Here is a 12,040-nt window from a genome sequence, read left to right as displayed (position 1 = left end):
GTTGTTTAGTCACCCTTTCTATGGTATTTTGTTAAAGTAGTCCAAGCTAAGAGAAGTATCAATATCATTATTAATAGAAAAATGATACTCTGGACATCATTTTAATAACAGTCAACTGAAAATAAAAGAACCATAGGTATTTTGACATATGCAAACAAGTTGATGGGGAATGGAGGACAGAATTAAATTCATGAAAATGAAGGGGTAGAAGAGTTGGAGGGCTTAATAGGAAGAATTAATATATATATTATTGGCAATGAACTTGGAAAGTAAAGTCATTCTTCATTTTTAAAAGGAACTGATAAATGCAGAGTTATGTACTAAACTAATGAGGTAATATGGTAAGCAAATTCAAATGTTAAACAATTGTTAATACTTAAATACTTGCAAAGATTTCTAACTATGTTTCAGCATAGTTGATTTACAAACCAAAGTTATTTCATGTGCAAGGGAATTGGGAGTGAAAATTAGACCCATAGAAAATGTGATTTAAAAATGGGAATGGAAACCTGTTTTTCTGATCAGCAGATTTAGTGTCTAATGTGCTAAGATCAGGATTACCAGTGTCAGTTGCTTTCTCACACTTGAAATCAGCCATGCAAAAATGGCTTTAAAAAATCGCTCAGATTCCCCAGGCAAAGGGCATACATGAATGAGTGTACCTGTCTACCTGTCCTATCTACCTGTCCACTGTACTACAAGCCCCTAAACCCTGCACAATTGCCGTGAAGCCTCAAAAATTTGCATCACTTTATGTATGTTTCATTGCTTTTTCTATCTCACATAATTGATTATTTCTCTATCTTAGGGGCTCTCTTTCTCCCATTCCCATACTTCTGGGATTTGATAACATTTCTTGTGGCACTAGGGTTCTAGATATAAAACATGGAAATCATGTAGCTGAAGATACTTTATTTACATCCTGTATGTAACTACAATTTTTAAATTGTTCATACCTGTGTATTTTTGAGAGTTAAGGTCATGGTAAGTATCAAGCAGGAAGGATGTATGTTAAGCAAGTGAACCAAAGGAGTCCCCGGCTGTGGAGAGGGATGCAATGGCAGCAGGAGCCAGTGTTGAGCACATGAAAGGGAGTGATGGCTACATGTGTCTGTATGCTGCTGATGGTGGAGAGGAGTGATGCTGGGGGAACTTGGGCTTAATGGCATTTCCTTAGAATGAAGCTAGAGAGAGGATTAAGAAGAGAATTTACAGAGGGAATAATAATAAGGGCATAATTGAATGGCTTTCTTACCCGAACACCATGTGGAAAACTATTTATCCTTTTGAACTAAATCAGAATGATTAAATTAAACTCCAAGAGAAAACAAGTAAATGATCAGTGGTACGTGGCTAAATTCAAACCAAAGGGTCATTATCTGTAGGAGTCTGAAAAGATTACGGAAATTAAGTAAGATCTGAATCGAAGTTTATATGTCAAAAAGTACACACTGTTATTTAGAAGCACAGGCAGCTGGGGAGTTGGCAGGGTGAGGTGTGGGATATTGAATGGAATAAGAAGCCAGATACAGTTAGGGTCAAGACAGGCAAATAGTTGAAATGTCATTCTGTAGGCTATCAACATTTTTCCCTTTTATACATCTCTATGAGATGACATAACATACATTTAGAAGATTTCTCCTTTGCTGTTTACTCTTCTTTTCTGAAACCAGGAGAGAGTCAGAGCAAAGTTACCACTATCTGGGGAGTTAACCTTTTAAGTTTTCTCTACAAACGATGCTCTTTTCCATTTAGTTTTAAGTTGGGCCTTTATTTCATTCCAAGTTATTTCTATTTTTCACTTTTCTGATAATGGCAAGCAATGGCAACTCTATAAGCAGCTTCTGCATTAACGCTGGCCCCCCAATAGAATAAATGGCAAACAATTTTGCTGCTTTCTTTTCCTGACCTCTGAAGAATTAGGTCGTGGGGGAAACACTTCTGGTAAACTGAATGTGGAGTATTATCTACATGTTTTAATACAGAAAACCACTTTTATGCTTTATAATCTAGGAAGGAAAATATTCGTTGTTCAATTCAAATTGGTTATGAGAATTCATATCTCCAGCAGATTTAAACTGATGTCCTAAAAGCATATATTCATAAGTCTTTTAAAAATAGAGACAACCTCCTGTTTCCAATCTATAATTTCTACCTGACTGACTGCAGGTATTCCTATAGCTTCTATCAGCATCTAAATTGTGATGACTGGAATTTTTCTACCTGTCATTTGTTTGCAGACTTTCAGTTGCTTATAAGATATGTACACTTGTATATTACACAAGTATCTCAAACATTTAAAATAATCGACAAATGGTGTACATCCTGGATCTTGTAAAATTCCCAGCCCCTCACCTTCTAAGTGCACTGCCTGGTAATACTACATTTTGAGTGATGCTTTCCAGCTATAACACTGATACCAAAGCTATAAACTCAAAATTATTTTTCCCTTTTTTCCTCTGATATTCTTCACTTCACATCCATTTATTCACCAGACTTCATCAACTGTATTGCAAAAATATCTCTAAAACCCTGGCTTTTCTCTCCAGACTCTCTTTCTGAGAATGAGTGTAGGTCTTTACCAGCTTTAAGACTTACAGGAGGAGCTTTCTCCTCCATGCCATCTTTATCAGCTGCTGAAAAATGAAGTCAGTGCTACCACTCTTCTGCTTAAAATTCACTATCTTAATTGTCACAGAATAAATCCAACTTTGTAAAGTCACCGCTCCAGACTCACCCATAGTTCCCACCATATTGACTGTTCTGGGGTGGCAGTGAAATTAGTTGCTCATTCACACCACTATGACATTGTAAACACTGCTCCCTGAACTTCCAAAACCAGGCCCCATCTCTTTTCCTGCTACCCCTCATATCGATATCTCTATATTAACATCTCAAAACACATTATATTCAGAATATTTCATTTCTCTGTCTGATTCTCACAAAATGTATATGGCCCCAAATAACTGGTATCATTATGCTTTTGTCCTGCAGGTCTCTGAATGTAGCAACATTTACTAATTGTAGACTTGAACTCAAATGAATAGAATTCACAAAATTCCATGCTTCTTTTACAACCCAGAAAATTCTTTTGAAGTATCTGAGATTCTGCCAAACATAGGTTAGTTTGTCCAGCTTTTATGCTTAAGTATAATATAATTTTGTTCATGTGTCTATAACAAAATTTGAGCTTTGTGTTTTAATATATATATTTATATATTTACTTTTCAATTAGATTGTGAACAAAGAGAGGTATTTTGTATATATGGCCTTGCAATATAACACTTCTTTCAATAAACACCACATGCTAGGCATTGAATAAAAATTTTTTGCATCACTGAAATTATACCCTGAAGTCTATTAATAAAGAGAACTTGCTGTAAGTTAGCGTGAATATTAGAAATTTTAGAATTCATCTTTAAACCCTTTATGCTGATACTGCTACCTTTACTTTTTCTCCATTACCTCATGGATGGTGTTACCTAATCTACCTGTCTTGCAAATTACAGGTGTTGATGAAGCATATCCATTTTAAATGAACTGCTAACCCATAGGAGAATTTTACTTACTCTCTTTATGTTTTTAGATTACTTAGCAGCTTTGATTATTTAGAAGAACCCCTTATGATTTATCAAGTAAAATGACATGATTAATGTTTTACATTATACTTTCTTTAATATAATTTTACAAGTGGAAAGAAGCATCTGGATTTAATCACAAAATTACATTGAGCTTTACTGGCACATGTAAAGCAGCTCAGACTAGTGCTGAATATATCAATTCTCCTGTGGCTATTCCAATTTTACGAAGACTGTCACATCTTTAGGCAGTTTGCAGAAATGAAGAGAGGTAGAAAAGAGCATAGTTAAGCATGATTCAAGAGATTAGGGAACTCTTGTAAGTGTCTGTGGTTTTATTTTATTTTATTTTAATTATTGTTGACTATATATAGTCTTCAATTTTACTAGTAGTAAACTTTTGTGGAACTTTCTTAGGAAAGGGAATTCCACGAAGATTCTCTTATTGCTCCATAATTAAGTCTCTCATATCTTCCTCTTCCCTCTATTTCCACTTTCTCTACCTGCAACCATTTCAATTTTTATATATGTTTGCCTGGTTTCCCATTTAAAGACATATATGACTATTTCTGGCAGTGCCTGGAAATAGCTATATTTCTAAATCTATGCTAGGCTAAAAAGTTCCCCTCCCCAAATAAATGATTTTTGCACAAATAAGAGGAGCTTTCACAGTCAGATAAACTTCAGCTCATTTACTATATATTAGCTGTGAGATCATGAGTAAATTACTTGAACTTCTGTAGCCTTAGTTTCTTTCTCAGAAAAACAATATAGCAAAATTATCAGCAGCTCACATGATTGTTGTGGTGATTGAATGAGATATTCATAAGTGAATTTAGCATGATGCCTGGAAAATATGAAATGCTTCAAAACTATTATAAAATCTATAATTATAATTATTGGGAACAAGTTACTTTGTTTCCATTCTGGCAATCTTCCCACTGAAGAGATAGTCATTTACATAAATCTTTAAATAAAAAAGATATTTTTAAGTTAAAAAGTTTTAACTTAAAAAATATAAACACTTTCAACTAAAAATGGAATTCAAGGCAAGAGTATTTATATTCCTCCCTATCTAAGTTCTTAAAACAAAAATTCCATACAGTGGAATAAACTAATAATAATCTAAAAAACCCAGATAACTGGAATTGGACACATTAATAATCCAAATATTTAGATATATTTCTGCACTGAAAATGTGAGTCATCATTGTAACAGATAAACTACTTTAGAGGTGAAACAATTTAGAGTCTACCAAGGGAAGGGAGGAGCAGTATTGGGAGCTAGTCTTCACAAGGGTACCCTTGTAGTTGACAACTCTATAGAGCAGAAGCCTTAAGTGGGCCAAAGATCAAAGAGGTGAGTTGTCTGAGGAAAGAATACTCCCCACCTTCAATCCTGCTTGCACAGAATTTACTTTGGCCCACAAGTTAAGGCTTGTAAGAAACCCTTTAAAGAAACAGTACAGTAATATGCTCGGGAAGGACAGAGATTTTCAGAATGTGAATCAGCTCACCAAATGAGAGTTCTCCTTACTTTTGTGTTGAACAAATCATGGTGGACCCTCTCCCCTTTTATACAAGTAAAGTAAAACCTGCCAATCTATATGCCTCCCTTTTCCTGTAGAGACATTGAAGGTGATAGAACAGGCTGCTGGAAAAATGAGGATCAAAAAAATTGAAAAGAGTTTCATATATATGTATGAATATATAAATAACTGAGGAAAAAGTCCAGGAAATTTCCAGATTATAAATTTTGGGTTTGTGTATTCCCATTCATAAACTTGAAATATCTCTCAATGTATATAGGATGTTTCAAATAATTTTCTCTAAAATTTTATAATTTTCTCCATGAAGGCCTTGTGAATATTCCAATTTATTTATAGCTACAGTATATGTTTAACTCTACAAACAGGACAAGTGTTAAGAAACATTCTTATTATTTTCCTATACGTAAATGATCTTTTACTAATATTTTACTAATGTTAAATATATTTATTTTATATATTTGTCTATTTACTCTAGTTAAGGATGTTTCTTTCTATAGAATGCTAAGAAAAGTTTTAAAATTATTAAAATCTGATAGTAAATATAATATATACTATAATAGTACATTTAATAGAATTATTTTTTCATATGGTATGATATTTTCATTGGTATGATATTTTTCTCTTCTAGTTTATTAATGTAGCATATTGTGATATTTAAATATACAAATAATTCCTCATGTTCTGAGAAAAAAATTTCCTTCTGAATTTCAATTTTGGAATAATATTTGATTTATTTTGTTTAACTTTATTTTTGATTTGTGCTTCTCTGTTCATAACCAAGATTGCACTAAGGTGTCTCTGTTTTATATGCCCTGAAAGATTTGGGTGTCTAAAGAGTACTCTAGTGTAATAACAGAGCTGGACACCTTGCCTCTGAAAGTAATCTCTGTAACATTAGTGGAAGATAGTTTATTTCCATTCCACAAAGTTTGTGTAACTAACTTCTTAGCTGTCTGGCATAGATGATTTTATGTCTGTAAAATTTTAAGACTGATTCACCTATTTTAAAAATCAAAATATAGCTCACATATTTGTAATATTTTAATTTATATTTGTAAAAACTAAGTATTTCAATAGTTTTCATATACATTGGGCATACTTTTCATCAAAGTATTTTGCTTATAATTTAGAAAATATCCTATGTTTACTTGTCTCCTTATTTCCATAATCTCCTTATTTCCTTCTTTCTTGTCAGATATTTGGCTATTTTACTTGTTTCCTCAAATTAAAAAGCATTTCATATTGTCATCTTCTTCAGTGTATCTGTGTGCAAATTTATTTATTTCTGCCTATATTGTTCATTATTCCCTTTATACTACTTCTTTGATATTTTAATTTGTGTATTTTCAAATAATTGTAATTTAGAGGATGTTACAAAATAGTACAAATGTTGTGCAACCTTACTAAACTTTCCCTAATGGTAACATTTTATATAACTGCAATATAATATCAAAACCAGGAAATTAATATTTGTGTATTACTATTAACTAGGATACAGATGTTATTCAGTTTCCACCTGGTTTTATATGTACTTGCATGTGTGTGTGTGTGTGTCTGTGTAGTTTGATGTAATTTTATTTTATGTGTAGAGATTTTTGTAATCATCTCCACACTCAAGATACAGAACTGTTCCTTCGCCACGAAGAAATGTCCTTTCCTTCTCTTTATGGTTGTACCTTCCCTCCTCACCCTACCCACTAAATTGCTAATCTCTTCTAGTTCTCTATAGCTTTTCATTTAAAGATTGTTATGTGAACAGTATCATAAAGCATATAACCTCCTGAGACTGACTTTTTTCACTTTAAAGGCAGCGCCTTTGAGATTCAGACAAGTTGTTACACGTTATCAATAGTGGTTTTTGTTTTATTTTGTCTTTTTTTTTTATTAATTTCCCACTAATAAGCCATGGTATGTATATATCACATTTTATTTGGCCATTAACCCACTGAAGGTCAGTGTTGTTTCCAATTTTTGGCTACTACAAAAAAGCTGCTATGAGCATTCATGTAAGTTTTGATATGAAATGGGCTTTCATTTCTCTAGGATAAGTGTCTGAGAGTACAATTACTGGAGCATATTGTAAGTGTAGATTAGTTTTATAAATACCTTCAAATAATTTTTAGAGTGGTTGTACCATTTTACATTCCTACCAGAAATACATGAAAAAACTAGTTTCTCCAAATTCTTGCCAGCATTTTAGCCATTCCAATAGGTATGAAATGATATTTCACTGGAGTTTTAACCTGCAGTTCTCTAATGGTTAATGAAATTCAGCATATTTTCATGTTTTTATTTGCCATCCATATGTATATCATCGTTAGTGAAAAGATTGTTCACATCTTTTGCCTGTTATTTTCCCTGTTGAATTTTGAGGGTTTTTTTTTTTCTTTTTTCAGATACATGGCTTGCATATCTTTAGCTTTTCAGAGTTTTTCACAAAGCAACACTTACTATAGTAGGTGTTTATATTATATTAATATTTGTATTAAGTCTAATTTGTCTATTTTATTTTTTATGGTTTATTCTTTTTTTGGCCTTGTCTGAGAAGTCTTCATATACCCCAGGTCCCAATTATTTTATTTTGTGATTTCTTCTAAAAGTTTTATAGTTTTATGTTGAAACCTATAATCCATTTTTAGTTAATTTTTATAAGATGTGGGTGAGGTTTACGGTGAGAGTCTCTGTGAGTGTGTGTGTATGTGTGTGTGTGTGTATGTGTGTATGTGTATGTGTGTCTGGTTGAGTTTTGCCTATGGCTGTCCAATTGTTCCAGCACTACTAGTTGAAAAGATTATCCTTTCTTCAGTCAATTGTACAATAATGAGGGAACTTTTCTTATCAAATATAAATACAGAAATTTATACTCTTTGTTAGGTGATAAGACTGATAATTTGTGTGTTTTCCATTTTGACTTTCCAAACTGTATTTACTATTGTGGAATTACTTTTGTAATGGTAAAAACAAATGTATATTAAAAATGATCAGCTCAGTGCTTTGGGTCCACCTAGAGGGGTGTGATAGAGAGATTGGGAGGGAGACACAAGAGGGAGCAGATATGGGTCTGTATGTATATGTATAGCTGATTCACTTTGCTATACAGCAGAAATTAGCACACCATTGTAAAGCAATTATACTCCAATAAAGGTGTTGAACATAAATAAATAGAAATCTCAAACCTAAAAAAAAAAAAATTAAAGGGAGTGTTTGGGAGATGCTATTAAGACACTATCCATTGAATAAATTCTAGCTTTTAAAATATGTTTCAATCACTGACTGTTATAATTTTAATTCTGAATGCTTTACTGTTCAAGTTGGCTTGATCCAAAAGATTTTTACACAGAGCATTTGTAAAAGATTAATAGCTAAAATCAATATGAATCTCCTCATTATTTATAAATTTTTAAGGCAGTGTTTTTTAAAACCTCCTTAATAAATAAACTTTTTTGCAAGATGGTTTCATTGATGTAAAGGAAGCAGTTTATGAAATTTTGAGATTAGTGCCTGAAGCCTAAAGAAAATCTGTTAAATCAGACAAAAGGCATATAAAGATTAAAAATTGAATGTATCATTAGGATGTTGGTAGCTATGAGGAACTAAAACATTAGGTGAGGCTATATATTCTGTTATTTTGCTTTCCTTTCAATGAAACATACTTAGGTTTGCATTACCCTCTTAGATTTCAATTAATGTAACACAAAAACCTCTCCATGAATACCCATATAAATTTCTTCTTAGATGTTTTGTTCACTTCCACAATAACAACTAATTATATGAAACTTCAGATGAATAAGGAGAGGCTATTATCTTACAAATACTTTTTAAGTAGCCAACTCCTTCTCAAATTAACTTCAAAACACTGCCAGCATTTGTTTCCTTTATCCATAAATTATTCTGCTTACCTTAAAACCATGTATGGAAACAGATTTCCTGGTTATATGTGCAAACTAAAGGGTTCTGAGATCTGGTAATATGATCATTTGAATGAATTACTGCTTTTTATTGATGTTACTATTTTTATGTACCACATACTAGGTAATATTTAAGAAATTCCATTTAATTTTTGCATATTTATTTTATTTTATTATTAAAAATTTATTTTATTGAAGTATAGTTGATTTACAATGTTGTGTTAATTTGTTCTGTACAGCAAAATGATTCAGTTATACATATGTATATATATACTTTTTCATGTTCTTTTCCATTACGGTTTATCACAGGGTATTGAGTATAGTTCCTTGTGCTGTGCAGTAGGCCCTGGTTTATCCATTATATATATAATAGTTTGTATCTGTTAATCCCAAACTTCCAATCCATTCTTCCCCCATAATTTTTGCATATTTAATAGCAAAAATGCTAACACACATTTACTCATCTTCTGAACTGTAGTGAGGCTGAAAGTTTTATGTAGGTTTATTTAAGTGTGGGTTACTACAAGTTTTCAAAAATTGTGTGAATTCAAAATTGTATCAGTAAAAAGCTGAGGCAAAGAATATTTGTGGATTGTCCAATGTTACACATCTAGCACTTATACCAGAACGTGATGCTGAAAAGGAAGGTTAATTGGATACAGGGCTGAAAATGTGGGAGTCCTTTGGTTTGATTTTTTTCAATCTGTTGTATCATCCTCACTGTATTAAATTAAGACCAGTGAGATTGTTTTAATGAACAACATTCTGGCCAAGTCCACTGCTGGCATTGGAACACTACATCACACTGAGTCTCTTGAATTTGCCCAGTCCTCTGCTTCCTTCTATACTGCTCCTCTTCTTCAACTGCTGGAGACCTCTTGTCTCCTGATATCTCCATTTTCCTTATTGTTTATCTCTGCACTGGATTTATTATTTTCCTACTCATTTTAAACCCCATAATCTTTCTGTGACTTCAACTCTTTTCCAAGGTCTTAAATGCAGTAAACCCTTGTCCTTCATTTTAGCCTCCTATGATATACACCTTGTATCCACTCTGTAAGATCTGCCTGTGCAATTAATTTACCAATATGACTATGAGAGAATTTCAGAGACATGTGAATTGGATCCAATAAAAAGGAATAATCAACAGTATTAGCTTAGTCCTCCCCGTGACCTGCAAGCTTTCTGTGTGTTCACTCCCTCATTTTTTAAAACACGTTTTCCAAATATTTTTCACTGTCTTCAGGCCCCATACCTGCACTCCCCATATACTCTCAGCAGAGGACCACGCTCTTTCACAGGAAGAGGGGGTCATTAAATGTAAACTTCCTCAAATTTTCCTCCTCAACCCACATTCCACCAATATCTGCATCTTCATCCAAATTTATGCCCTTACCACCAAAAAAGGGTCTGCTATTGTGCATAAGTCAGTAATACCATGATCTGTTAATGAATCATGTTCAACAATTCCTCTTTATCTTGAATATCACAACTTCTTACTCATTAATAGCCTTGCCCCTTCCATTTTTTTCTGTATTAAAAATAATCAAATTCAGTCCGGTATTCTCCATGTAACTTCAAGTGCATTCCCTAATTTGTAGCTAAACTTCTCAAAAACTTAGTAGACTATGCTATATAATATTTTCCTTATTTTTCAATGACTTCACCTATCTCAGGATGCCCAGGCATTCATTTAGCACTTTTCAATTCTGACTTACTTTCTTTGAGATGTAGAATGTAATTAATAAACATTTTGATTTTAGAATTATACTTCCTCTTGGTCTCCAAAGCACTTCTCTAATGATGAAGTCTATTTTGTCTTTCCTTAATATCCAGATATTTCTATTCTTTTTCTCATATAGCTTCTGCTTCCCTTTATTCACCATTTAAATGTTCACTTCTCTTTAGGTTGGCCCTCCTTGTCTTTCTTCAGTTTTAATTCTCAGGATTTCCTAAGGGTATTCTAACTCACATACATGGCCTCACATGCCACTATTCATCTGAAGAATGGCAGAATCAACACTTTCACCATGAAATGTTCTCTCAAGCTTTGATATATATGGCTGGTTACTTATTACACATTTTGATAAATATGAGTAACTCCTAAGCATATCTAATTCAGGGTGCATCAAATGGAAATTGAACTCACCTCCTTCTCACAGTCCCTGCCCTGGAAAACAAGCAAACAATGAAACAAACAAACAGCTCCTTCTCCTACTACATTCTACATTCAGGGAGTGGCATTAACTATTATCTAGCCGATAATGCAGAAATCAAGGCTCATACTTGATTTTTCCTTTCTCTCCACTTCCCCACATCCAATCAGCTAAGCCAATTTGCTTAATAACTTAAATAACTTCTGTTTTTCTCCTACCGTTAGTCTAAACATCTCAGATTAGTTTGTCATGTTTGTATTTTCAAGACCTGGAATACTTCCTTACAATCTTTTCTTGTTTCCATTCAAACCATTCTCTGCCATAGTAAGAATATCGCTTTTACTAAATAACAAATATGATGATATCGTACTTCTGATTTAAATTTAGAAATTATTTCCCCTTACCTTAAAGATAAAATTCACGTTTTATTGTGACATTTTAATGTGAATTGACCAATATGAATTGGTCTCTATCTACAATTCAGAATAATAGCTTATGCTTTATCATAGGTTATCTCATTTCTTTCCCATGTGAAATATCTGTCCTTTAAATGTGTTATACACAATCAATCATTTCTGTCCTTTGATATATAACATGATATTCTTCATGCCAGGAATATTATTGCCAATAACTTTGTTTAATTCCTTATGATTTTGCCTACCTCCTACCTTTAGCATGAGGTACCACCTCCTCAGAGAAGTCTTCCATGACCATTCCAAGCCAGATGTTTTCTGACTCTCTCCATGCCCTCTATCATGGCGTTTAATACCCTTTATGTGATACTTTGCTTTTTTGTCTATCATTCCCAGAAGATTGTGAAGTGTTTAGAGACAGGGCGCATGTCTTATT

This window comes from Neophocaena asiaeorientalis, unplaced genomic scaffold (assembly GCF_003031525.2).
Source record: "Neophocaena asiaeorientalis asiaeorientalis breed wild unplaced genomic scaffold, Neophocaena_asiaeorientalis_V1.1 scaffold285, whole genome shotgun sequence".
Lineage (NCBI taxonomy): Eukaryota > Metazoa > Chordata > Mammalia > Artiodactyla > Phocoenidae > Neophocaena > Neophocaena asiaeorientalis.
Note: the sequence above shows the minus strand (reverse complement) of the source record.